At 42.2% G+C, this 26,811-nt stretch overlaps 1 pseudogene; it reads left to right on the top strand.

Annotated features, from left to right (window-relative positions):
* The window catches only part of LOC142855368 (growth/differentiation factor 7-like), a 36,476-nt pseudogene that overhangs the window by 5,657 nt on the left and 4,008 nt on the right, over positions 1-26,811 (top strand).

Below are 26,811 nucleotides of genomic sequence, written 5' to 3'. Positions count from 1 at the left end.
TGATGCCCTAAGGACACCATGGGTGAGAAGCTGGCTGAGACTATGTGTGTTTTCCTCCACTTGTTTATTTTCACACCTGTTCTGTCTCAGTTCCCAGGTGGCTCCTAACATGAGAACAGATGCTCACTCCTAGCCAGAGCCACTCCTACACCAGCTGATGATGGCCTAAACTGACAGTTTATCTGCCACTTAACTGGGGCAGAGGCAGGCATGGGGAGGCAGGAGTTGAGGACTGGTGCACCATGCACAAGATTCATCTAAGTGACCATTTCCAGGAGAATTCTGTGATTGAAGAATGGTCAGAACCACATGCAAACTTCTACCTTCTTCTCTCCCTCCCTCCCTCTCTCCCTCCCTCCCTCCCTCCCTCCCTCCCTCCCTCCCTCCCTCCCTCCCTCCCTCCCTCCTACCCTCCCACCCTCCCTCCTTCCCTTCTTCCTTCCCTTTTCTTCCTTGCAGGTTTGCAAGGAAACAACCAATGCTATCTCTTAGAGTCTACAGGAAGCTGCTCTACAGACTGCTGGTCAAAGGTCAGACTGGCAAGGGGAGTTCTGTGAGACAGTTCCCAGCCTTGCTCACTCAGCCTCTTTCTACAGCCTGGGCCTTCTTTGTACCTGACTGCTGTTCTCAGCCTTCACACGCCAGAGGAGACAGGACCCGAAGCAGGAGGGCTGGGGCCCGAGCCATTCCCTTGCTGAAAGAATGCAAATGTGCTCAACAAATACTGGGTACACAGGAAAGAGTGTGTGGGGACGAAATCTGATGGCATGTTCTTTAAAATACTCTAGAGATGCATCTGTGTGTCAGCAAACCATGTGACTCAGTTGTGGCTCAGAGAGAAACATGCTGTTGAGAATTAAGTGTTCTTACCAAAAATACATACATGCATCTAATAAGAAAATAATAAGACACATTCAAATTGGAAAACATTCTGCAAAATACCTGATCAGACTCTTCAAAAATGTCACCACACTATAAGTCCAACACCAGGGGATTTAGGGGTTGCTTAGACTATAGGAGACCTGAGAGAAATGTGGTAACTTAACACTGTGAGATTCAAGAAATTCCAGATTTGTTACTATCATCCACAGCACACAAGAGGGAAAAAGGTGCCGAATGTGTCCTTTCTTCCCTGGGATGGAGTGGTATTCGACAAATTCCAGACAGTTTTCCAAATTCCAGATGGTTTTCCAAATGGTAACCTCAGCCTAGACCCATGGCTCTCAGCTTGAGAGTACCTTTGTCTGAGGTTGTCTCGTATATGCCACCATTTGATGACATCTAAACAGTGAGCAGAAAGAGTCTAAACATCTGATCAGAGTCACACACTTGTGAATAAGAAAGATGCCCACATCCCTGCCTGCCCTTTGTCAATCTATAGAAACATGTGAGTCCCGGGATTCGTGGATATTCCCAGAACTTTGATACAATCGAGTTCAACAAGCCTAGAAAACACACAAGGAATTCTGATGGCTCTCCAGCTAATGCTTTACTTCCCGTTACATGGCTGCTACTGGCTCAGTCTGAATCCAGCATGAGATGACGACTGGGGAGGGGATGCCAAGACTGTGTCGTTTCTCTAACTATCTTTTTACAAGAAAGATTTTCTGCAATAACAGCAAGAATGCTCCCAGGTCTTGTGCCCCAGAATTCAAGGAAGAGAGCCTGGAGTTGCATTTCTAGATTGTAAAGTTAAGGCAACTGAGCTGATTGTAGTGTATTAAAAAACAAAAAGTAGAACACAGAAGCGGCTTTCTTGCATTTCAAGGTCCTTGTGAGACAAAATGGAGGAGTAGGGGAGCATGTTTCACAGTCCGTCCAAGGCAGGATCCAAGTGGTAGAGAAAGCGCACTCTGATGGTTAGAGATCAGGACTATAAAGTGAGAACAATGACCTGCTTGCTGACGTCAACTACGTGGCGTTCTGATGAGGACTAAACAGTTCAAGCCTGGATGACAACAAATGTCCAAGAACCTGCATCACTGTGATCTGGAAAAACTGCTACATCTTTTCCTTCTATTGAATATTATTATTGGAAGCCCTGTAAGAAATTCTAATCTTCAGAGGGTTTGGCTTGATCCGCAGAACAAAGCAACAAGAGTATTGTTTATCCTCAGAGCTGTGGACGGAGGAGTTGAGAGTATCTGGACAGCGAAGGAGTGTTTTTCTTGTTTGTCCATATTTCAACTCAAAGGAACTTTGTATTTATTGGCACAAGGCAAAAAACAATATGGTGCTTTGGGAAAGGAAATAAAACACAAAAAGATTTACACACACACACACACACACACACACACACACACACACACACACACATGCAAGAGTAAAGAAAGGAAAAACGAAACCTACCCAAACATTTTCGACTGAGATAAAAAAAATCCTCCTGGCTATTTGAATAAATTGCTTTTTAAGTAATTAAAACCCTATCCTATGCTCTTCGGTGAATTTTGGTAATTTCTCTATACTTGGTTTCAAGTATTTTTTGATTGGCATCTTTCCAAAGAGTACACCTGCGCCTTAGTTGAACAATGTCTTACTGAAAGATGAAATGAACTAATTCTGTTTGATTTGTATCTCGGTTAAAATTCTGAAGTTAGATATTTATACAGAGTCACATAAAGAACACAAGCTTAAATGGTTCCACTGGGAACTGTAACACGATTTCCATTGAGCCAACAGAACATTAGAATACGCTTAGCTAATGAAAATGATTCATCTCTGCCTTTCTTTCTTCTTTTTTTAAAAAAGATTTATTTATTCATTATGTACATAGTGTTCTACCTGCATGGATGCCTGCAGGCCAGGAGAGGGCACCAGATCTCATTACAGATGGTTGTGAGTCACCATGTGGTTGCTGGGAATTGAACTCAGGACCTCTGGAAGGACACCCAGTGCTTTTAACCTCTGAGCCATCTCTCCAGCCTTCATCTCTGCTTTTCTATCAAGCACAGTCGGTGGTGGAAGGAAAATAAAGATTTGTGGTTATTTGAATTTTCTTCTCTTTCATACTGTGTCTTTTTAAATATGTCCACTTTCTGTTTCTGAACTTTAAAAAGTCCTTGAACTATTTTAATTATGAAAATTCACTAAAATATTGTTTTGTCTTTAAGTTACTGGTCTTTATGCCTTTGATTCCCTTTTCCCACATAAAACAAAGCCTAATGATTTTTATTAAATGAGAGGAATAAAGTTTTTCACAATAACTATTTTCATTTTATGAGGACAATTTAAGGTTTTGCTTTTGCCCATTAATTATATGGGGAGTCTCAAATGCAAAATGACAAGATGTTTCCAATTTTTATTTCATTTGTGGTTTGGTCTTTATACAGAATTCATATGCAGCACTTTCCCTCAGTCCCCTTAATTACACAGGTGTATTTAGTAAGAGCCTAATGTCATCCAGTGTGGTGGTAGTGTCTAAACAAACACCCTTTCCATTGAGGTTTGTGCCAGGATGGCCTCCAAAGAGCTCCCCATCTTGCTGTCATATATTTAAACTGTCTTCACTGTTCAACATGTGGGATTCAACCTGGCTTTGGTGGAAAAGAATAGTGCTGGCTTCCCTGGTTGTGATCTGTGGTGCTCTAAACAATGAGAGAGAGAGAGAGACAGAGAGAGAGACAGAGAGAGAGAGACAGAGAGAGAGAGAGAGAGAGAGAGAGAGAGAGAGACAGAGAGAGACAGACAGACAGAGAGAGAGACAGAGAGAGAGAGAGAGAGAGAGAGAGAGAGAGAGAGAGAGAGAGAGAGAGAGATCACAGTTTAAGAAAGGAGTCAGAGTCTTTGGATTACATTCAGAGGCTTTCTTAGTTGCTTCTCAAATATTATGCAAACTGCCTAAGGGAAACAAGTGAATATTTGTGATTTTTAAAAGATTATTAAATCCTACAATAATAAAATGAAAGAAACACACAAATTATGATAGGTGAAGCACAGAAATATGAATCTTGTAATAAGCAGACAATATGCATCTTTTGTGTATCCAGAATGGGTAGGAACATATGGGAGAACCAAGGAAGCATGAACTCTACATGGGACATGAAATATATCACAAGTTCACGAGCAGTGAATACCATGTCATTTTTTTGTTTTGTTTTGTTTTGAGACAGGGTTTCTCTGTGTAGCTTTTGAAGCCTGTCCTGGAACTTGCTCTATAGACTAGGTTGGCCTTGAACTCACAGTTCTGCCTGCCTCTGCCTACCAAGAACTGGGATAAAAAGGCATGTGCCACCACGACCTGGCAAATATGGTGCCATCTTTAATGAGCCTTTAAACTCACTTTGTCTTAACTTACCACTTGGTTTGAAGTGCTTGGGGGTGGCAAGTGGGGTGCATTCTCTTACTATGTAATTTATACTACCCTTGAATTGTTCAACCTCCTGTCTCACTTTTGTGAGAGCTGAGATTATAGACATGGACCACTATGCCCGGTTTAGAGTGCTTTTGATTTGACAATAGTATTTGTAGGACATTGTAACTCTCAAGGACACTCTCTGTAACTCTGAAGACCTTATGTCTCTCTAGTTTGTAGAACACAGACATGCAATGAAGGCCTAACTGTTAAGAAGAGTATATGAAAAGTTCCTTGACATAGTTCCTTAACTCTCACAGGCTGACAAAAATAACAGACATCTAGACATCTCTAAGACTATCTCAGAGATGCCAAGCCACCCACTTACATTCTATGCAGCTTCTCCTGCTCCATCCCTATCCTTGAAGCAGTAATGGCTCTGCTGTAAAAGGTCCACAGCCCTTTAGCCATGGTGTTTCAGTCCACAAATTAGAAAGAATAAAACACTAGCTCTGCATTACCCTTTATCACACAGACAGCAGAGACACCCATAGCCACTGGAGTAAATCCCTAGAGATAGGGGGGATTCTGTCATGGTCCCAAATCAAAGTTAGTTGTCAAAGGACCCAAAGGTTACCACAGAATAGTGAGAAAGGACCTACTGAGGCTTACGCTCCTCTATCCCCCATCATTTCCTTCTCTGTTGTTTTCCTACCTCATCCTTAACTGACTGCTTTGACACTCAGATGTGGGAGGCCCATCATAATGAAATCACCTACAATCTTGTTAGGCACATAGACTTCCACTTCACACAGACCAGCTCTGCCAGGATCCACATTCTAGCCACTGCTCTGTCTTACTCTTACGTGCCATAAAGTTGGAGAAGCAGCACTTACAGCGCAGAATCTGTGGATTCTCCCACCCAGTCATCCACATCCACAGTCACTTTTAGCTGACTATCCCTAGAAGCAATGATCTGTTGTTCCTCCTTCTTTGTCCTTTGGCAGTAAACCTTTCTTTGTCCCATTTGAGTCCTGGGTCCATCCTTGTCCATTTCTGTAACCCTTTCATGTGGTCCTTGCTGCTTTCTTCCTGTTGACAATGCTTGCACAGGCTCCTGGGCTCTGATTATCCTCCTCTCAGGCAGCCTGGAAATGCACCCCAAGGATTGGCTGTGGCTGTTTGATGGGCTCTGTCCACCAGCCTCTTCTTGCGCCAGATGCAATCATTCCCAGAGTGCAGAAGTTTATGGCTTGTTTCTTGTATTTCCAAACTCGCGGTCAAGATGCCCTGGTGTTGAATTGGCAGGACTAATGGCTCAAATATTTTTTCCAGCCCTGCTTTTTCAGACCATTTCTTCCATGTTGATATGAATCACTTATATGAGAATATGGATGTGGTGAAATATGGGGATCATAGCCACTGCATCTGCAGGTAAAGTTTTATACTGATTACTTCTCTGTACCAACAGTAGATGGAATCGAGCCCCCAAGTCTGCCCATAAGTAGTTGGGGGCACTCTGGAAGTATAATTTTGCTCTCTGGATATGATCAAAAATAGTATCTTACATTCAAAAGAGGCAGAGATAACTTTTGGTAATGATGTGGCGAAAATGGAATGTTTTTTCCTTGTGAGCTGGAGCCCACAATGGTGCCACCACTCTAGAAAATGGTTTGCTGGTTCTTCAAAACTGTAAACACAGAATTACCACACTATTCGAGAAAGTCCACATACAGGAAGTTGATGAAAAGAACTGAAAAGAGACCCAGATGCTTCTATACCTGTGTCTATAGTACATCGTTAGCACTGTTCATAGCAGACCAGAGGGAGATTCTCTGTGTGCTCACCTGTAAGCCAATGGATGTTTAACATGGTATATATTCACACAATGGAATATCACTCATGGGAAAGAATGAAGTTGTGATACATGCAACAACATGGATGAACCCTGTAAAGTTTACACTCAGGGAAATTATCCAGGCCTCCCTCAAAGGACAATGTCATATGAGTATGCCTCAAGAAATATCTAGAATATGAAAATGTGTAGATTCAGTGAGTAGATTAAAGGTCACCAGGAGTTGCAGACAGGAGAATGAGTTACTGCTGATGAGCTTGGTTTCTATTTGTAATAATAAAACCATTTAGGGCATAAACGACACTGACAGGTGCTCCTTTGAGACACTGGGGCACTTTGAAAAAGCTTACTAAGCCATCTTAAACACAATTCCACTGTTGGATGTGTGGTTTTATGTGTGTTTTTGAACTTCTCCGAGCATCACATTCTTTTGGTGTATTTACTTTTTAAAGTTTACTACGAATAACCTTTAACCCACTCTGTCCCACCTAAATTTCTTGAATGTGTGATATGATCCCTAAGTTCTAGAGCCACTGTGAAGGATTATGTATAACTGGCCTACCTAACATACTTTTATAATTACCTTTTGTAATTTAGGGAATAATTGGATTGTTAATAAATAAAATTATCTATATTAATAGAATCCAGCACCTACAAATTCTGATGAGTCAGGAAAGAAGAGTCAAGTTGGAGGCGGCAGAGAGCAAATGGTTTGTGTGTGTGCTGTGACTCAGGCACAGACAACAGGAAAATAACAAATGATAAGATCAGTGATGCCAGGAAAATAAGACGGGATGAGGAGCTAAGGAAGATGGAGGAAGCATCTGAAATGATTTGGGTGTGGTCTGGCCCCATGGAAGGCTGTGTTGAAAACTAACTGCTGTTGCAATGGTTTGAAAGGTAGGACAATTAACAGAGATTAATGTTTCTAATCTTCTAATCCTAGAAGAGAACTCATCCTCTATGAGAACACACTAAATCCAGCCAGCCTAAAGTCAATCCCTCCGAGCCAGTCCGCTCCTCTGGTCTATGGACCACCCCCCGCCCACTGAATGCACTTGCAATAGTTCACCATTACAGCAGTTCTCCCGAGGCAGGGCTGCTTATCTTCTTAAGTTTTAGTTTCTCTATGTTATTTTATGTTTTAGACACAGGCTACAAGTATTTTGTATCTCCCTGTTTCTACTGTTTATGCCAATCATATATGAATCACCAAATCAATTTAAGAGTTCCTGCATTGCTGTTTCCATCTCTTTTTAAACACATATCTGCTCATCTCTACGGGATCATTAATGGAAATCATCAGTTCAGGCTGTTTGATGTGATTCTCAGTGTGTTAGGAGAAACTACAGGAAGCTTCCTGGCAGCAGTTTTGTTACTAGTTACTGTTGGGTTCATAGAAGTGGGAAAACAAAATGACCTTCCTCATAGCTAAGGACTGCAGTCCTTAGAGGCTGTTACAGTCATGTAGAGGCTCCAAGGGGTTGGTTGACACAGCCACACATGCAGGGACCTCGGCACAGGTTCTCTGACTCCAGTGTCAATGTTGTATCCATAAAACACTGTTTGTTTGTCTTGTTCAAGTGTTGCCTGATTTGGAGACCCAAATTGTCTTTTCTTGTTACCGTTACCACTTTAACAGGGAAGAAGCTTGTTAAATGAATAAATAGGTTACTTACGTAAAGGTTCTGGACCTCTGCCCATGAGTTTAACCCCAGCACCAAGGAAAACAAACAAAAGAAAATCAAACTAGGTCCAATAATAATAAAAATACTAAAAACTAAGGTTAGAAAATAGTTGAGCAAACTAACACAGAAACAACCTTCCTAAGAACACTCAAGTCAGTAGCTCTCCTCTGGAGTGGGGTTTATGATCTCATTGGATGGATCTCAATGTCTAGAACACTCTTGGTCACCACACCTGGGGAAAGCGTGCCATTGACTTCTGATGAGGAAGAGCCAGGGAGGCTCCCACATATTCTATAAGAAGGAACTACCTGCGCCTCGAACGTCAATTGTCCTGAGGTTGAAAATCCCTGTTTTCCAAAGCTGCTATGTGAGGAGTTGAACAAGCTGTGCTTTGAAGACTGGCACTGACCGTGAGATCAGTCTTCACGGAAAGGCGCCACGTACTCTCTCCCATGGCAGTCCACGCTTTGCCATATGAACCCACGCGGCTGGTTCACAAAGGAGTCTATGTTCCCATGTTCACTGACTTGGCCTGAACACTTGGGTGGGGCTCCGTTTGTCCATCTGCTTTCTCTGGCACCCCTCTCCACTGACTCCCTTTATGAGGTTGATTATGGTTCTCCCTGGAGAGAAAAGCCATTACTGTCTCAAGTTCTCTCTGTTCTCCCAATCCCTTCCCTGGACCAGGCAGAGCATGAGAGCTTCAGGCCAGCAACCCACTGAGTTCAGGGCAGAGTTCCTGCTCCTTCCCACTTGTCTTTTCATCATTGGGCCTCCTACTCTTTCTATTCCTTTTCTCCCCTCTCCCTGCTCCCTCTTCAGAGGATCAGTGGCTGCTTTACCTCTGGCTGATAGGTCAAACCTACCTCATGCAGTGTCTGAGCTTGAATATATTTCTTCACCCCATTCTCAGAAACAGTCATGCAGGAAATCCCATGAAGCTAATGACTGACCATGTATGCCATTACATTCACTCACAGAAAGAACAGTGACCCTGTCTCAGCTCAGAACAGCGGTGCTTATGGTCAGATCTGGGCTGTGCTACACAAAACACTCTCTGACTCTTTTCCCATCTGGCTTTCCCATCTTTCTGACAGGGAAACAGGAGCTCGGCAGTGCCCGTGAGGACAGTGGTGAGAGACGGACAGAGCTGTTTGTCGTCTGCTCACCCTCTCAGCAGAGAGCTCCTTCTTGGTGGAAAAGGGATGTAGATCCTGGTAGTGTACCCCCAGAAGGCAGCTACACTCGCCTGGCTCAAGAGGATCCAGGCTCCCTTCCTTTGGGGGAGGGCACTGCCCTGCTCTCCCTCTGTCTCCTGGTCTTTAAAGACACAGGGTTTGAGGTGATGTCCAGAGCAGCAAGCCCTGAGACAGCCTGTCTTACAATCGTCCATCACACCTTCCTTCCTCAGAAGGATCCTCGGTAGACACCTGCCCCATGAGGAAGCACTGTCAATTTTCATTCGTGTGATCTCACTCCTTTCTGGAATGGGGATACTTCAGACCAAACAGCTCTCATCTTTGCCTGAATTCTACTCTTTCCTCATTAAACAAAGGTGATTATAAAAAGAAAAAAAAAGCAAATTTCACATTTTATTATTGAGCAAAAGACATCAAAGCATTTAAGAAACAGTCTGAAAATCTTTAAAGAATACCCTGTACATTCCAGGAAAGGTAAGTATAATCTGAAACATATTGCAATCAACAAATTCCCAGAAGGCTGTAGGAGTACAGTGGGAGGGGGAGGCTATCTGAGCAGGTTTGGGGAGTAGGTAGAGGTGCTGGACAGAGCAGCGATCACCTGACTTTATCATGAAATAACATGCTCAGGTGAGAAACGCTTGCTACATTGGTATACTGAATTAAACCCCATCTGACCTAGAAACACTAAGGCCATCTCCAGAATGCCCTGCCTTATACAGGATCATAACCACATTAATGTCATTTATAACAACAAACTAGACAGTGACCTAACATGCTCCCCTCAAATGGCATGGAAGGTTTTAGGGCTTGACGTTATCACTGCTACAGTTGTTCCATTCCTCAAACAGTCTTAGCTCAACTAGCTGCCCCTCATCCCTTCCTTTTAATCCCCTCCAATGATACAACCATCCTGAGCATAAAATGTGGTTCAATTTTACTTACGTGAGATATTTATATATTCTGAATAGCTTTCTCCTTTTTAGCCAAAGCAAAAAATGAAGCTGTCTTGTTGGTTATTAGTTCAAAGTGTACTCCACCTACAGATTTAGTGTCTAAACCAAGGTCATAGAGCTTATGATAATCAATTGCCTTATTTGAACTTATGTGAATAACAGAAAGACTGGCTGTAGACACAGCCTGCCTCCTCCTCATGTATATTCATCTGGATGATTGTCATCACCACACTGCAAAGAAAGCTTTCTGGAAGTAGAGGAGAGAGAACCATTATTATAGTGCAAAGATGTGGGAGGAAGGGAGGTTAGGTGATGGTGCTGAGCTTTGGGGATTTCAAAAATACAGAACAGGAAAATGGCACTCCAAAAAGATCAACACCTCAAGTGATAAAGGGCAGAATATCTTCTTCAAGAAGAAAAGGCATGAGAACAGAGCCCTGAAGGTTAGCAAGGTTTGTTGTCTTGTTTGCTTGTGTTTTTGTTTGTTTAGTTGCATGCTTGCACTTATTGGCAGAAGGGAGTCACATGGACAAAAACGCGGAGGAAGAAGAAAGCCTGAGTGTTAACCAGTGAAAGGTGGGACACCCCCAGATCAGTGGTCTGGAAGAGTTTGGAATACATGTAGCAGGAACGGATTTGTGTGTGGAGAGGACTATTCTACAGCTGGTGGAGACACTGGATCAAATCCAGAAGACACTTGCGTGAGAAGCTTTGCCCCTTCTTAAGTCTTTCAATGACCTCACAAAATCCCCAGGTTACAGAGAATATGTGCACTCTGACTAGATAGAGAAGGCTGCATAGGAATGAATGATGCCACAGAGAAAGAGTACAGCTAGGGAAGTAGGGAACAAAAGGAATCTTCCAGGAAGTAGCCCAAATAGCATGTCTAATGTGTCTTTGCAGTTTTTTTTATGGAGGAGGGTCATCTCTCTATGTGTTACTTTCATTGGTAAATAAAGGAACTGCCTTGGCCCTTTGATAGGACAGAAAATTAGGTAGGCGGAGTAAATAGAACAGGATGCTGGGTAGAAGGAAGTGAGGTCAGACGCTATGGAGCCAGCTGCCAGGTCAGACATGCTGAATCTTTCCTGGTAAGCCACCACCTCGTGGTGGTACACAGATTATTAGAAATGGGTTAATCAAGATGTGAGAATTAGCCGATAAGAGGCTAGAACTAACAGGCCAGGCAGTGTTTAAAAGAATACAGTTTCCATGTTATTATTTCCGGGGCTAAGCTAGCTGTGCGGGATGAAAAGCAGGCCTACTAGCCCCATCACTACAGTTTTTGATTCAACACAAATAAAATTTCTTCTATCTGACCAGATTTGCATAAGAAGTTTACCTAACAGTCAATGTTGGCCCTGGCTTCATTCTCAAACCCAATGAAAAATGCAAACTCTTCTGACGTGGAAGAACTAGGAAGAAGAGACTCAATTTGGCACATTATCTGTTTCCAAGATTTATACCATGTAATTTACATTTTATATATTACATCATTTAGACAGAATATCTGCTAGCAAGCTCAAGGGGGATCTGCAAACAACTCTATTGCTTTCAGTAATCTCTCAATCATGTGTTGGAATAGGAGTTTATCTTATTGAGATTCAAGTGTCTCAAGATAGGTATTGGAGGCCAGCCTGGTCTACAGAGTGAGTTCTAGGACAGTCAAGGGTACACAAAGAAACCCTGTCAAAATACAAGAAGAAGAAGAAGAAGAAGAAGAAGAAGAAGAAGAAGAAGAAGAAGAAGAAGAAGAAGAAGAAGAAGAAGAAGAAGAAGAAGAAGAAGAACAACAACAACAACAACAACAACAACAACAACAACAATAATAATGGGTCAAGTGTCATAAGATAGGTACAGTGACACACACTTAAAATTTCACTACTCAAGAGGCTAAGGCAGGAAGATGCTCACAAGTTTGAACTAAAGTGAGACCCTGTCTCAAACATAAAAGATTCAAGAATCACCACTATTCAAAAAGCTGTTTTTTCTAAGTGGACGCAATTAGTGATGTGTTGAACAGATTTTCACAAGTGTGCTTTATACATTCTGTAAAGGTCCAAGTGAGCTAGAGATTAGATTTCTATTTTCTTTGCAGACAAGAAAAATAGGAGATTTCATCCTGTACTTCAAGAGGCACAGGTCAATCATGCCATGCAACAGACAGAAGAACAGACATGAAAAGGGCAGTCATTCAGAGCCCGGAGAATCTCTGTTGCTTGTCCACTGTCAGGCTTGCTACATTAAAGCAGTGTTAGGTTTGGGTTAGGACTTGACTTCTTCCCTGCAGAGGATGATGCTGTGGAGCCAGACTGTGTATTAGGAGATCTCCAGGAACAGGGTCCAACAACAGTGTGCCTTCTGTCTCAACCTATACTTTCCTTCATCCTGGGTGTCCCCTGTCCTCTGACGCAAAACTATAACTTGAAAGAGAGGATTATTATAAATAGGAACTTCCATGAAGCATGATTAATAAACACTCAGAGAGAGACACTGGGGTTCAACCTGAAGATCTGAAGAGCAAAGCAGCCAACCACTGGCTCTTACCTCAACCTCAGTCTGAAATGATAATCCTGCCTCCAGGAAACCTCAGGATGAGACTGAGCCTGAGACGTGTCTCCTCCTGTTTTATAATCCTCTGTAGTTCCGGGATTAAAGGCGTGCACTGCTACCGCCTGGTTTCAATGGCAAATTAGTATGGCTACTAGGATTAAAGATGTGTGCCATTGGTGCCTGGTCTTTAAGGCTGGCCAGTGTGGCTGTTTGACTTTCCTGATCTCCAGGCAAGCTTTATTTATTAAAATACAAATGAAGTGCCACTCCAAGACCAAAAGGAAAGAGAACTTTGAATTGTTAAACCACGAATGCAGGCCATTTTATGGAAGAAAGGTGCCTTGGCGGGAAGAACGAAAAACCTAGACACAGCCAAGAGCCCTAAGGATCCATCCCTGGGCAACAGGATTGAGACCCTAGCCAAGAACCTACAACATCCACCTAACAGATTTTCAGAACTGTCCCAGGTAAGTCACTTCTCTTCTTTTTACTTAGATATGGAAGAGTCTATAGCTACTGTTCTCTTTCCACCTCACTGTCATAGGTCAATTCTATAGGGGACACAAAACTTGTCTCTCCTCTCCTCAGTTTTTAGTACATCAAGACCTTCACCTATCCTTGGATGTAATTTAAGGACAATTCTACACTTCAAATCAGTTCCTAGAGGAATAAGACCTGCTGACCATGAACATATTTTACATATCGGGTGAATCAGAAGTCGCTGCAGAGTTGTTTCCAAATATAGGTGCAATGCTCCCAGTCCACATATTCTTGCTGTATTATGATTTTGACCTTTTTCCCTCAATAGAGTGATATTATACTACAGGTCGAAAAAATAAAATTCAAGGAGCCTTCCCAGAAACTTGTTCCAACAAGAAGCATGATCCAAATATTGCACATGATGTCTTAATCCTTAAGCATGATCCAAATATCGTACGTGATGTCTTAATCTGTAAACATGATATGAATATTGCCTATGGTGTCTTAACCCTTCAGCACAATCTGAAATTTTCACACGATGTCTTAATCCCTAAGAGCCCATTTATACTCGTCTGAAATCCACATCCCCCTGAACACTGTGCATTTCTTCTGGAAACTGAAGAGTTCCTCCCCCTGAAATCCAGGTGGGCTTGTGTTTGAGGCAAAATTATGTTGTGTGAGTTCTAAAGCAAGGACAGGCAGGGAGCTACAACTGCCTGATTCTTACTCTTGAGCCATTTGCTCTTAGAATACAGTCACCATGGTGTGGGCAAACCCAAGCAACCTATGAAAGGTACATGTTAGGAAACCGGGGCTCAGCTCCTCATCTGAAGCTCTGGTCGTACCCACTGGCCAATGTAAAACAGCTCTTAACTGCTATAACAAAATATGAGACACTTATCATCTGTAGAAAGGAGGGCTACTGTTTTTTTTAAAGTTAATCTTGTATCTTGTTACATTCTTTTTTTTTTTAGGCATAAAGAAGACATTTATTAAAGGAGACAGAGAGAGAGAAAAGGGAGACAGGGATAGACACGAGAGAGGAACAGTAAGTCATCTTGTTACATTCTTGAAGGTGTTTATAAGTTGTAGGAGTTTCCTGATAGAATTTTTGGGGTCGCTTATGTAAACTATCACATCATCAGCAAACAGTGAGAGTTTGACTTCTTTTCCGATTTGTATCCCCTTGTTCTCCTTCTGGTGTCTTATTGCTCTAAACTAGGACCTCAAGAACTATATTGAACAGATATGGAGAGAGTGGACAACCTTGTCCTGGTCTTGATTTCAGTGGAATCGTTTTGAGTTTCTCTCCACTTAGTTTGATGTTGGTTTGCTGTATACTGCCTTTATTACGGTTAGGTATGTTCTTTGTACCCCTGCTCTCTCCCAGAGTTTTATCATGAAGGGATGTTGAAATTTTTTTTTTTTTGGTTTTTCGAGACAGGGTTTCTCTGTGGCTTTGGAGCCTGTTGTGGAACTAGCTCTGTAGACCAGGCTGGTCTCGAATTTACAGAGATCCGCCTGCCTCTGCCTCCCGAGTGCTGGGATTAAAGGCGTGCGCCACCATCGCCTGGCTAGGGTGTTGAATTTTGTCAAAGGCTTTTTCAGTGTCTAATGAGATGATCATGTGTTTTTTTCTTTCAGTTTGTTTAAATGGTGGATTACATTGACAAATTTTCATATGTTGAACCATCCCTGCATCTCTGGGATGAAGCTTATTTGGTCATGGTGAGTGATTTTCTGATGTTCTTGGATTTGGTTTGCCAGTATTTTATTGAGTATTTTTGCATCAATGTTCATGAGTGAGATTGGTTTGTTTCAAAGAACTTTAAATCTTTGAAAAAAGAAATCGAAGAAGACACAAGAAAATGGAAAGATCTCCTATGTTTTTGGGTAGGTAGAATTAACATAATAAAAATGGCAATCTTACTAAAAGCAATCTACAAATTTAATGCAATCCCCATCAAAATCCCAGCAAAATTCTTTACAGACCTCAAAAGAACAATACTCAACTTCATATGGAAAAACAAAATAAAACAGGATAGCCAAAACTATCCTGTACTATAAAGGAACTTCTTCAGGAGTCACCATCCCTGACTTCAAACTATTACAGCACTGCAATAATGAAACAGCTTGGTATTGGCAGAAAAGCAGACAGGAGGACCAATGGAATCGAATCAAAGACTCAGACATCAATCCGCAAACCTACAAACACCTGATTTTTGACAAAAAGCAAAAATTATACAATGGAAAAAAGTAAGGATATTCAACAAAAGGTGCTAGCATGGCTGGATATCAACATGTAGAAGAATGCAAATAGATCCATATCTATCACTATGCATAAAACTCAAGTCCAAGTAAATCAAAGATCTCAATATAAAGCCAACCACCTGGAACCTCATAGAAGAGAAAGTGGGAAATACACTTAAACACATTGGCACAGGAGACCACTCCTAAAGATAACTCCAGTAGCACAGACACTGAGAGAAACAATTAAAAAATGGGACTTCCTAAAACTGAGAAGCTTCTGTAAAGCAAAGGACATGGTCAACAAGACAAAATAGCAGCCTACAGAATGGGAAAAGATCTTAACCATCCCCACATTGGACAGAGGGCTGATCTACAAAATATACAAGGAACTCAAGAAACTAGACATCAAAAGAACAAATAATCCAACAAAAAAATGGGGTACACACATAAACAGAATTATCAATAGGGGAATCTCAAATGTCCAAAAGATTGTTAAGGAAATGTTCAACATCCTTAGCTATCAGAGAAATGCAAATAAAAACAACTCTGGCTGGGCAGTGGTGGCGCATGCCTTTAATCCCAGCACTCGGGAGGCAGAGGCAGGCGGATCTCTGTGAGTTTGAGGCCAGCCTGGTCTACAAGAGCTAGTTCCAGGACAGGAACAAAAAACTACGGAGAAACCCTGTCTCAAAAAATAAAAAAAACAAAAAACAAAAACAAAAAACCCAACAACTCTGAGATACCATCTAACACCTGACAGAATGGCCAAGATCAAAAACACTGATGACAGCTTATGGTGGAGAGGATTCGGGATAAGGGGAATGCTCCTCCATTGCTGGTGGGAGTGCAAACTTGTATAGCTGCTTTGGAGATCAGAAAATTTGATTTCTAAGAAAATTATGAAATAAAACAATCTACCTCAAGACCCAGCAATACCACTTTTGGGTACATACCCAAATGATGCTCAATCAGCTATGTTAATAGCAGCATTATTCACAATAGCCAGAATCTGGAAACAATTTAGATGCCCCTCAATTGAAGAATGGATAAGGAAAATGTGGTAAATTCATACAATGGAGTATTGCTCAGTGGTTAAGAAATAATGACATCTTGAAATTTGAAGGCAAATGGATGGATTTCGTAAAACTATACTGAGTGAGGTAACCCAGCCCAAAAAGAGAAATATAATAGGTACTCATTTATAAGTGGCTTTTAGACATAAAGCAAAGAAAAACCAGACTACAGTCCACAACCCCAGAGAACGTAGACAACAAAGAGGACCCTAAGAGAGACACACATGGATCTACATAGGAAGGAGAAAAAGACAAGACCTCCTGAGTAAATTGGGAGCATGTCGATCATGGAAGTGTGTAGAAGGGGAAAGGGGAGTTAGGGAGCAGAGTGGAGAAAAATATATAGTGGAATAAAAACAATAAAAAATACAGGACGTAACAGAAAAAAGAGGAAGGACTGGCTTTGGCCCACAGTTTCAGAGGCCCGTGGTCTGTGCACCCTGTTGCAGTGCAGATGGTAGAAGGCAGCACACCAGGGTGGAAGCACATGGCAGAGGAGCCTGCCCACCAGGCAGTGACCAGAACAAAGAGCAGCAAAGACAGGGAATAGGACTTCAATATCCATGAAGCCAGGCAGCCCCCAAGGACCTGATTTCTTTTGCTATGACATATATTCTTAAGATTCTACCACTTCCCAATAGTGCCACAAGCCATTGACCAAGACTTCAACACATGGACCTGGAGGGACTGGGTGGCTTAAAACAACAGCCGTATCATCTGAGGAAAGCCAGCTTAAATGGAGGCTTTTACCCCACTCACACAGTTGAACATTTGAGCTGCATAATATCAAGCATAAGTCAGTATTCCCAGGGAATTCTAAACAACTTGCAAATCTGTGAGCAAAACAAATGGCTTCAAGCACTGAGTCTTAAATTATTTGTTATATATCAATGAGATAATGAAACAAAAACCATTGTATCAGTCAGGGTTCCCAAGAAACTGAACAAATAGAAACAACAGCAGTGTGTGTGTGTGTGTGTGAGAGAGAGAGAGAGAGAGAGAGAGAGAGAGAGAGAGAGAGAGAGAGAGAGACAGAGAGAGAGAGAGACAGAGAGAGAGAGAGAGAGAGAGAGAGAGAGAGCGAGAGAGAGAGAGAGAGAGAGAGAGAGAGAGACTGTGTGCATATGTATATTTTTTTGGAGTGCCAAATAAAACAGGATGCTCAATCAAATTTTAATTCCTCCACCCCTCTCCTCTCTTTCCCTGTCTTCCCTGAAGAAGCCCATTCCAATCAAGTTAACACATAATACAAAGCACTACAGACATTAGACTCCTGGAGGTGAAGATTTATCTAAACTAGGACTTGACCTCTGGCCCCTGAGAAAATGTAAATCCTGCTATGGGAATGATGACAGTAAATGCTCTTTGGTACTGATAATGTATCACTGATTGGCCTTGATGCAGAGTTCCTGAGTTGGAACTCCAGGGTTCCAACTCGGTCATGACATTCACTTAGATCAAAGATCAGTGTTCTGAAACAAATTCCATACAGAAACTAATCTAAGCATAGGAATATTTACCAGAACCCCAAGGCAAATGGGAAGAGGGACTATAATATCCTTAATTAAAGGTATACATGCCTTAACACTTTGATACTGACTATCAGAGATGAGAATGAAGAAGAGGTTGATTTGCCCTTCTACCTCTCCCCGGTCCATGGATAACAGAGGAACACATTCAGCACTGCCCCAGCAGTATTTATGGAGGGTACCATACGGGATGATGGGATGGGCATTGCAAGAAGCATCTCTTCCCATCTTGTGAGGACAGAGTTTATCTTGCATACAGCTTTTCCACATTCATCTCAACCTGTGCTCAAGGCTGAAATCCTATTTGTCACTATAGTTTAGAAGTGGTTTGTACCCCAAAGCTTGGTCTTCAGTTTGGTGAGGTAAAGACAGAGTCCTTAAAAGGTCAAACCCACTTCAAGGCAATTAGGTCATGAAAGCATGGCCTTGGGAAAGGATTAACATAGTTCTTACAGGACCCTGAGTTGTTCTCAGCAGATAACGTCATAGTACAATGAGTAGCTTATTTGCCATGTTGTAATGGAAGTGTGTGGGGCACTACCAGAGACCAGATAGATAGGGCTTCCAGATCCAAAACCTGAAGAAGTCCTTAGACTCTAATACATTTTCCAGGAAGAGAGAGGTAGATTCATGTAGCCATTCTTGCTTCTGATTTTTTATAAGTTATATTTGCATACAGGTGTATTGATTTATACACACAAGAAGCAAATTCATAAGCAATTATAAATGAAATGTCGAGCATAGTAACTATCTGACTAAACAATAGCCATTCATTAACCATCATGAGCCATTCCTCTTGATGGTTTTGAGTTATCATATATGTGGGTTCTTGCTTCTGTTTTTAAATGTGTCCTTGTTGTGCTACATAAAAAGCTCATCAGACTCTACAATCTCTGTTCCTGTAGTAACACTGATGGACTGCAACAGTGAAGTGCACTGTTCCCCTAGAAGCTCCAGAACAGAACAAGATGGTGCAGTAAGTCAAGCTTATGTCAGAGAAACTGAACATTCTCTGCATAACAGGTCCTGTTAAAGGTATTTGCTAATTTATGAGATGAGATGTGATGGCCCGATTTTTAAGTCTTTATCTAGTAAGGGTTCATCCTGAAGCACCTGATGCTAGAGTGCTGTGATGTGTGGAATAGTTTGATTATGTCAGGGCAAACAAACAAAAACTGTTAGAGAACATGAGTACCACACTGTAGATTAGACCTAAAGACCACAAGTGCCCAGAAGTCTCTGTTGACCTAGGAAATTGGGGCAGTGGTGTTGAGTATTCATATGTGCAGGGATTTTCTGGGTTATCAAGGCAGGAAAGAATTATGGGGCCCTGAGAAGTTCGCAACAGATCATGCCACTGTACAGTGGGTGGCTTCCCTGCCATGTAATGGAAGGGGAGGTGCCAGAGGCCAGATAGATAGGGCTTCCTAGTACTCAGGGTCTTGTATTTTAGAAGGAGAGCTTAGGGATGTGAGGTCCAAGCAGTTCAGAAAAGCATCATCAAACTGTTAGGACAATTCTGCAGAAGAAGCTGCGTAAAACTCAGTGGAAACATCCGAGGATAAAATATTGTTCAGCTTTTTCATCACCACATTTAGTTTTTGTGTGGTTGTGTGTGTGTGTGTGTGTGTGTGTGTGTGTTTGTGTATGTGTGTGTGTAGTTCTGTTTTTGTTGATGTTGTTTGGCTTAGGTTTCTGTTGTTATTTTTAGCAAGAGTCTTGCTATGTCATCTAAACTAGCCTTGAATTCATGACTGTCCTGCTTCAGTCTCCCGAGTACCTGGATTACAAGTATTTGCCACCATTACCAGCAAAAGGGACATTAGTCTTTACTGTGTAGAGCTGACAACATTAGTCATGGGATCATGCCACTTCAAACCATTTTATATATTTTCTTGAATTAGCCACCTTGACCATAATACAACTCTCGGTCACCTTCGCAGAAACATTATCTTTTAAGGCAAGACTCAAAAACTGTCTTCAGTCAGCGGCTTCCTTAACTAATCCATAGTTTTCTAAACGTCTCCTTCCTAAGATCACACTGTTCAACCTGTCCATGAGGTCACTGGCTGTATCAGTATAGTTTTATACCAGATAATTTCATCTCTTTGAACGGAACAAAGTTTCCCACAGCAGGCCTACCACAGGGCTTAGATTGAAACGGAACATTCTCCAAACACAGAATTTCAGATGTGGGCTGCCAAAAAGTTAATACATCTTTCAACATACTTTGAGACTGATATCTCAGTTTCAACATCTACAAAGAAAAATTAAAAAGAAAGAGGAGGAAAGAGAAAAGGAAAGAAAAAAAAAGGAAGTGAAGGAGGGAAGGGAAAGGAGGGGTGAGAAGGGGAGGCTAGGGAAGGGAAGACATAGCAAATGCTTCCCTAAATTTCCTGAAATATTAAAAATAAATGGCTTTCGAGGAAGTTGGAAGACTATTAAGATATCAGAATTCATCACTTCTTTCCAAACTTGGTTTTACTTTTTAAATTTCAGTTAAGAATTCCACAGATAAAAGGAAATTAGATGAGATCTCCCGGGGATGGTTGATGTTAGGTTAAAAGCATCACCTCAGTTCCCTGGCACCCCTTTATCCAGAGTCTGGAATGTTTGGTTGTGGACTTCACCCCAACTCCTGGCTTCCATTTTGGAATGTTGTGTGGAAAGTTCCATTTCAAGCCTCCCCTTCCCTGGGAGTTGTCACAGTTTAGACTCTGCCTCCAAGAAAGCCCACCAAACAATGACTCCTTCCCAGAGAGGGTCAAGACCAGTCTCACAGGCTATTTAAATTGTCCCTCAGAGAACAAACACATTGTCTCCCCAGTTCTCTGTCCCTCTCTCTGTATTTTCCTGGAAGGCCACCGAGGAGCACTGGCATCCTTTAAACCTGGGCTTCTTCTAATTTGGTTTTATTTGGTCTGATTTGGATTATTGCATTGGTGGAGAGGTTTGTAGGACTGGAAAAACTTACAGTTGAGATGGGGGAGGGATGGCGTGGGAGAGCAATGAAAGCGATATCTTGATAAAGGGAGCCATTATGGAGTGAGGGAGAAACCAGGAGCTAGTGAATTTCCCAGGAATCCACAAAGGATGACCCCCAGCTCTAAGACTCTTAGTAATAGTGAAGAGGGTGCCTGAACTTCCTCTGTAATCAGATTGTTGGTTATCCCAACTGTCATCATAGAGCCTTCATCCAGCAACTGATGGGACCAGGTGCAGAGATCCACAACCAAGCATCAGGCTGAGCTCCAGGACTCCAGAGGAAGAAAGAGAGGAGAGATTACATGAGCAAGAGAGGTCAAGATCATGATGGGGGAAATCTACAGAGATAGCAGAAAAATCAGGCTCTTGGGAAGTCATGAACTCTAGACTGATAGCTGTAGAGCGTCCATGGGACTGAACTAGGGCCTCTGTATGGGTGAAGACAGCTGTGTATCTTGGTCTATTTGAGAGGCCCCAGGTGGAAGAGCTTTTGGAGCCCCTTCCCTATGGTGAGATGCCTCGCTCAGCCTTAATGCAGTGTGGGAGGGGCTTGGTTCTGCCTCAATGTGCCAGGCTTTGCTGACTCCCCATGGGAGGCCTTACCCTTTAGGAAGAGTGGATGGAAGTGGGCTCGGGGGGAGAGGTGAAGGGGGTGAGAGGAAGGGTGGGAGGGAGAACTGTGGTTGGAATGTAAAATGAAATAAAAAAATAAATATTAAAGAAAAAATTTCACAGATAGCTGAGTGATGGCAGAACATGCCTTTAATCCCAGTACTTGGGAGGGAGAGACAGACGGATCTCTGTGAGTTCACGGGTAGTATGGTCTACAAAGTAAGTTTCAAGACAGCCAGGGCTGTTTCAGAGAGAAATCTTGTCTTGAAAAACCAAACCAAACAAAAAACAAACAAAAAAAGTATCCCATAGATAACCATACATAAAATGGGGGTACTAACAACATGACTCCAGCTCTTTGACTGGGAACTGCTCTGAGAAAAGGTAGCCACATGAGACTTTTAAAGGTTTCCAAAGCTAAGAAGGCAAAGGTGTAGAAACTGTAAGCATGCAAAAACAGTAACAGGCACTTCCATCTTCTATCTACAAGGCAGCAATGCAGAGTCTCCCACCATCTCATTGTTTCTACCATCACATCCCTGTCCCCTGCTCCCCAATTGCTTTCAATGTCACAGTGTCTTCTGTGACTCTGGCCCTCCTTCTCCCTCTTCAGTCTTTGTGATTTCTTTGGTCCCCTCTGAAGAACCCAAGATAATTTCTCCACATCACAGTCTTCAGCACATTGGCAATGTCTCTTTAACCATGAAATGTAGCACGAGCAATTCCCAAGGCCAGGACATTAGCATCTCCAAAGAGCCATCATTGTGTTTCCCACATTTGGGTAAGGTGAACTGCATGGAAAGGTATTTGTATCTAGGAAAACCCTGATTTTATTTTACTGGAGAATATGAAGTCTCCATTAAAAAATTAAAAGGAATGATTTGTAAAAGTCCTGAAGTGCTGTTACTAGCCCACGGAAAGGTGCAATGAGCTTCTGAGGACTTCAATAAAATGGAACACTCTGAACTGTAAAGTGGTGTCCATTTGTAGCTAACGCTGACCTGTTTGTTTTGAGTTTATACAGATATCTGAACTACAATGCTCATACTTTCCTCTAGCCTGCCCAGCCCCTTACCTTACAGCTCCTTTATGGTGTGGACTCACTGAAAAGCATGAGGGGACACAGCATGGATTAAGACAAAATGTTTGGAGTCATCGTGAGATTATATGTGGTGGATTACGTGAAAAGTGTTTAAAAACTATTTTATTGCTGTTAAGATTACAGTGTGAGAGGGGCCGGCGGGTCCCATGGAGGATTGTGGGCTGGAGACAAATATGCTATGCAGATAAGACTGGAGTGCGGAGTTTACAGAGATCAAAGAAAGGGAGAAGGGAAGAGAGAATGGGAGAGAGAAACAGAGATAGGAGAGATGCAGATAGAGAGAGGGAAAGAGAAAGAAGAAGAGAAAAAGCTGCCTCCTCAGAGAAACAGCAGAAAGGAAGAAAGCAGGCAGGGCTTATCTCCTGATAGTGCGACTCCCTGAGCCTATGGGAGCCATTTTCTTTCAAAGCACCACAATCCCCAATGATACGACAGTAGCACTATTATCTTGGGAATAATTGTTAAAGATTAAACTAGCATATGTGTATTTTCCTCTCTTGGCAGCATGTACACCACCTTCCACTATGTATACCTAGTCCTTGAGAATAATGCTTTCAGACCAGCTCCAGCTTGATATTTTGAAGGCCTGTGTCCAAAGTCTGTGTTGTCTTCAGCAATAGGGTCTACCTTCAAGTTCTGGAGGGCAGGCAAGGAAAATGGCAATACCTATATTGTTTGGGGAGTCTCTTAGACACCAACCTCCTTGACCAACAACTTCAAAGGGTGTTATCTGTGCCTAGCACTTAGATTTTTCAATTTTTCAAATTGCACTGGAGTTATTCCATGAAGTGTAACTCTACTTCCTCCCTCTCTCTTCCTCCCCCGCCTCTGTATATAGTACCTTTATATATAATGCATATATATTTTTAGGTAAATTTATAAGCGTGTTTCTCAATGGCTTTTTGTTTTTTTAATTTTAATTTTTTTAAAGACAACAAACTATCCTATTTCATTTTACATACCAATCCCAGTTTCCACTCCCTCCCCTCCTCCCATTCCTTCCACCTACCCTCCCACCCCACCCCTATCCACTGTTCAGAGTGGATAAGGCGCATTGCTTTGGGGGAAGATCCAAGGCCCTCTCTACTATATCTAGGTTGAGCAAGGTATCCATCCAAAGAGAATAGGTTACAAAAATGTCAGTACAAGCAGTAGAGATAAATCCTGGTGCCACTGCCAGTGGCCCCGCAGTCTGCCCCAGCTATACAACTGTTACTCACATTCAGAGGGATTAGTTTGGACCTATGCTGGTTCCTTCCCTGTCCGACTGGAGTCGGTGAGCTCCCATTAGCTCAGGTAAACTGTCTCAGCGGGTGAACCCATCATGGTCTTGACCTCTTTACTCTTATTCTCACTCCTCCCACTCTTCAACTGGACTTTGGAAGCTCAGTCCAGTGCTCCGATGCAGGGCTAGCAAGAAACCTGGCACTAGAGAAATTCCCAGGAATTCGCAAGGATGACCCCAGCTAAGACTCTAATGGAGGGGAGGGTGCACGAATGACCTTGCCCTGTAGTCAGACTGATGAATAATTTAAATATCATCATAGAAGCTTCATCCAGCAACCCATGGGAACAGAGGCAGAGATCTCAATGGCTTTTTGAAACATCCTTAGTGTGCTATTTATTTCCTTCCCCTTTCCCATCTCTCCAGGCTCTACCCACCCCCTTATATTTTCTCCTTTTAAAACAAAGGCTGGCCCAGCAATATGTCCCTGTCTTATTTATGGTTTTTTTACTGTGAAAAGACACTATTGTTGAAATAAGGAGTGGCGGGGCTGCGTCCCCAGCACCCGCCGCCTGCACGGCTAGCTTTACCCGAAATAATTACACGGAGACTGTATTCTTTTAAACACCGCTTGGCCCATTTCTATCTAGCCTCTTCTAGGCTAGCTCTCGCACCTGGACTAGCCCATTTCTAATAATCTGCTGTAGCCCACGAGCTGGCTTACCAGGAATGATCTTAACCTGAGTCCCTCTGGAGTGGGAAAATCATGGTGACTCTCTGACTCAGCTTCTTTCTCCCAACCTTCCGTTCTGTTTACTCCACCCACCTAAGGGTGGGCCTATCAAAATGGGCCTAGCAGTTTCTTTATTGCTTAACCAATGAAATCAACAGATTGATATATGACACTCCCACATCACACTATGACCATGGCAATTCTTAAAGAGGAAAATGTTTAACTGGGGCTAGCTTACAGTTCAGAGGTTAAGTCCATTATCATCATGACAGGAAGCACGGCAACATGCAGGCAGACATGATGCTGGAGAGGTAGCTGAGAGTTCTACTGCTGGATTAACAGGAGCAGGACGTGAACTGTGAGCCACTAAGCCTGATTTGAGCTTCTGAGACCTCAAAGCCCACCCAGTGACTGACTTCCTCCAACAAAACCATACCTACTCCAAAATGGTCACATCTCCTGATAGTGCCACTCCTGGAGTTTATGGGGACCATTTTCTTTCAAACCATCACAAATCCCAAATAATACCATCACAAATAATAGTAGCACTATTATTTTGGGAATAATCAACCACTGTTAAAGTGGGCTTAAGGCTCGCTTAATTGGAGGAAACTCATGCCTGATACTGTAAACCTAGACACATTCTCATGGGTGAAGAGGTCATAGACCCTACAGGAGAAGCTACTGCCTACATTTTCCTAAGCCAATATAATTTCTAACCATTATAAATATGTATCTTGAGACTCACAGATAAGTGTAACTCTTATACTTCACCAAAGAAGGGCAAGGAACATTATGTAAGAGGGGGTGGAAATGTAAGAGAACAAGACCAGGCCAATTGCTTCTAAGGAGTGTTTCCTAGACATGACAGGGGGATACATTCAAGAAATATCAGTAAAAAGGTTTCTTAAACAAGCCTTTTGTGAGTTCAATATCATCCAACATGCCAAGGTGAATAAGGGAAATTTCACAAGGCCTTCCTGTTGGATAAATTGTTACAAGTACCCAATGGTTAGTGAGAGATGGAAAACCAGTTTTCTCCAGGAACAAATCCCCTGATAGGTGACCTAATTGCGAGTGATTAGCTTTAGACACACGTATGTAACTGAAACACTAAATAGGCTCAGTAGAATTCTGTGTGGGGGAGGGGGTTGGAAAGAATTACAAAAGAGGTCATAAACTTGAGAACGACATGGGAGAAGTTGGTGCTATAGAGAGGGAGGAGTGGAAATGATGTAGAGACAGCATTCACATGTGAAATTCTCAGAAAAATAAAAGATTAAGTTAAGAAAAAACCAGGGTTTATACATTATGAAAAATCAAATAATCCTATATCCCTCCAACATATTTTAACTTATTTTTTATTTTATTGATGCTTAGTAAATTGGATCTAAATTAATGATGGAGGAAGGTCATTGGTTAAATTAAAAGAAACTGCTTGGCTCTCATTGGTTAGGAGATAGGTGGGAGGAGTAAACAGAACAAAACGCTGAGAGGAAGAGGAAGTGAGCTCAGACGCCGCAGCTCTCCTCTCCGGAGCAGACGCTTCAGAGAGACACCATGCCCCAGCTCCGACCCAGGACGGACATAGGCTAGAATCTTCCCGGAAAGACCGGCGCTACACAGATGATTAGAAATGGGCTAAATTAATATGTGAGAATTAGCCTAGAAGAGGCTAGATAGGAATGGGCCAAAGCAGTGTTTAAATGAATACAGTGTCCATGTAATTATTTCGGGTAAAGCTAGCCGGGCAGGCGGCTGGGGTGTTGGGGACGCAACCCCGCCGCCGCCCATATTACTACAAATTAATTTTTCAAAGAACATATATTGTAAATCTTTTTATTGAAAATAATATTTTTTTCATGCAATATATTCTGATCCGGTTTCCCTCACCCACCTCCTCCATGATCCTCCTGACCTATCCAACTCCACGTCCTCTTTCTTTCCCTAAAAAAATAGTTTTGAAACATACTTGTACTTTTTCTTACACTATCATTATATATTAACTTGTTCAATTTGTTTATTGTGGGTGTATAATCTGCAGAACTTTCTCTTTAGAGCCCCTGGCCCTGAGGAGTGCTTAGGATGTAATAAATAGTCAATATAGGATGAAAGAACACTGGGGTTCTAGTCTTTTTATGTACAAGGTAAAAGCATGGCACTAAAATCACTATACAGTGACCTAATTTTATGACCACCTAGGCTTCTAGTAGACTCCTTTATGGGATGTCTGTCCCACTCACTATGATCCTTCACTATGTTAGCAGAGGAATAACATGG

Source organism: Microtus pennsylvanicus, chromosome 8, assembly GCF_037038515.1.
Source record: "Microtus pennsylvanicus isolate mMicPen1 chromosome 8, mMicPen1.hap1, whole genome shotgun sequence".
NCBI lineage: Eukaryota > Metazoa > Chordata > Mammalia > Rodentia > Cricetidae > Microtus > Microtus pennsylvanicus.
This window is presented reverse-complemented; position numbering and strand designations above follow the sequence as displayed.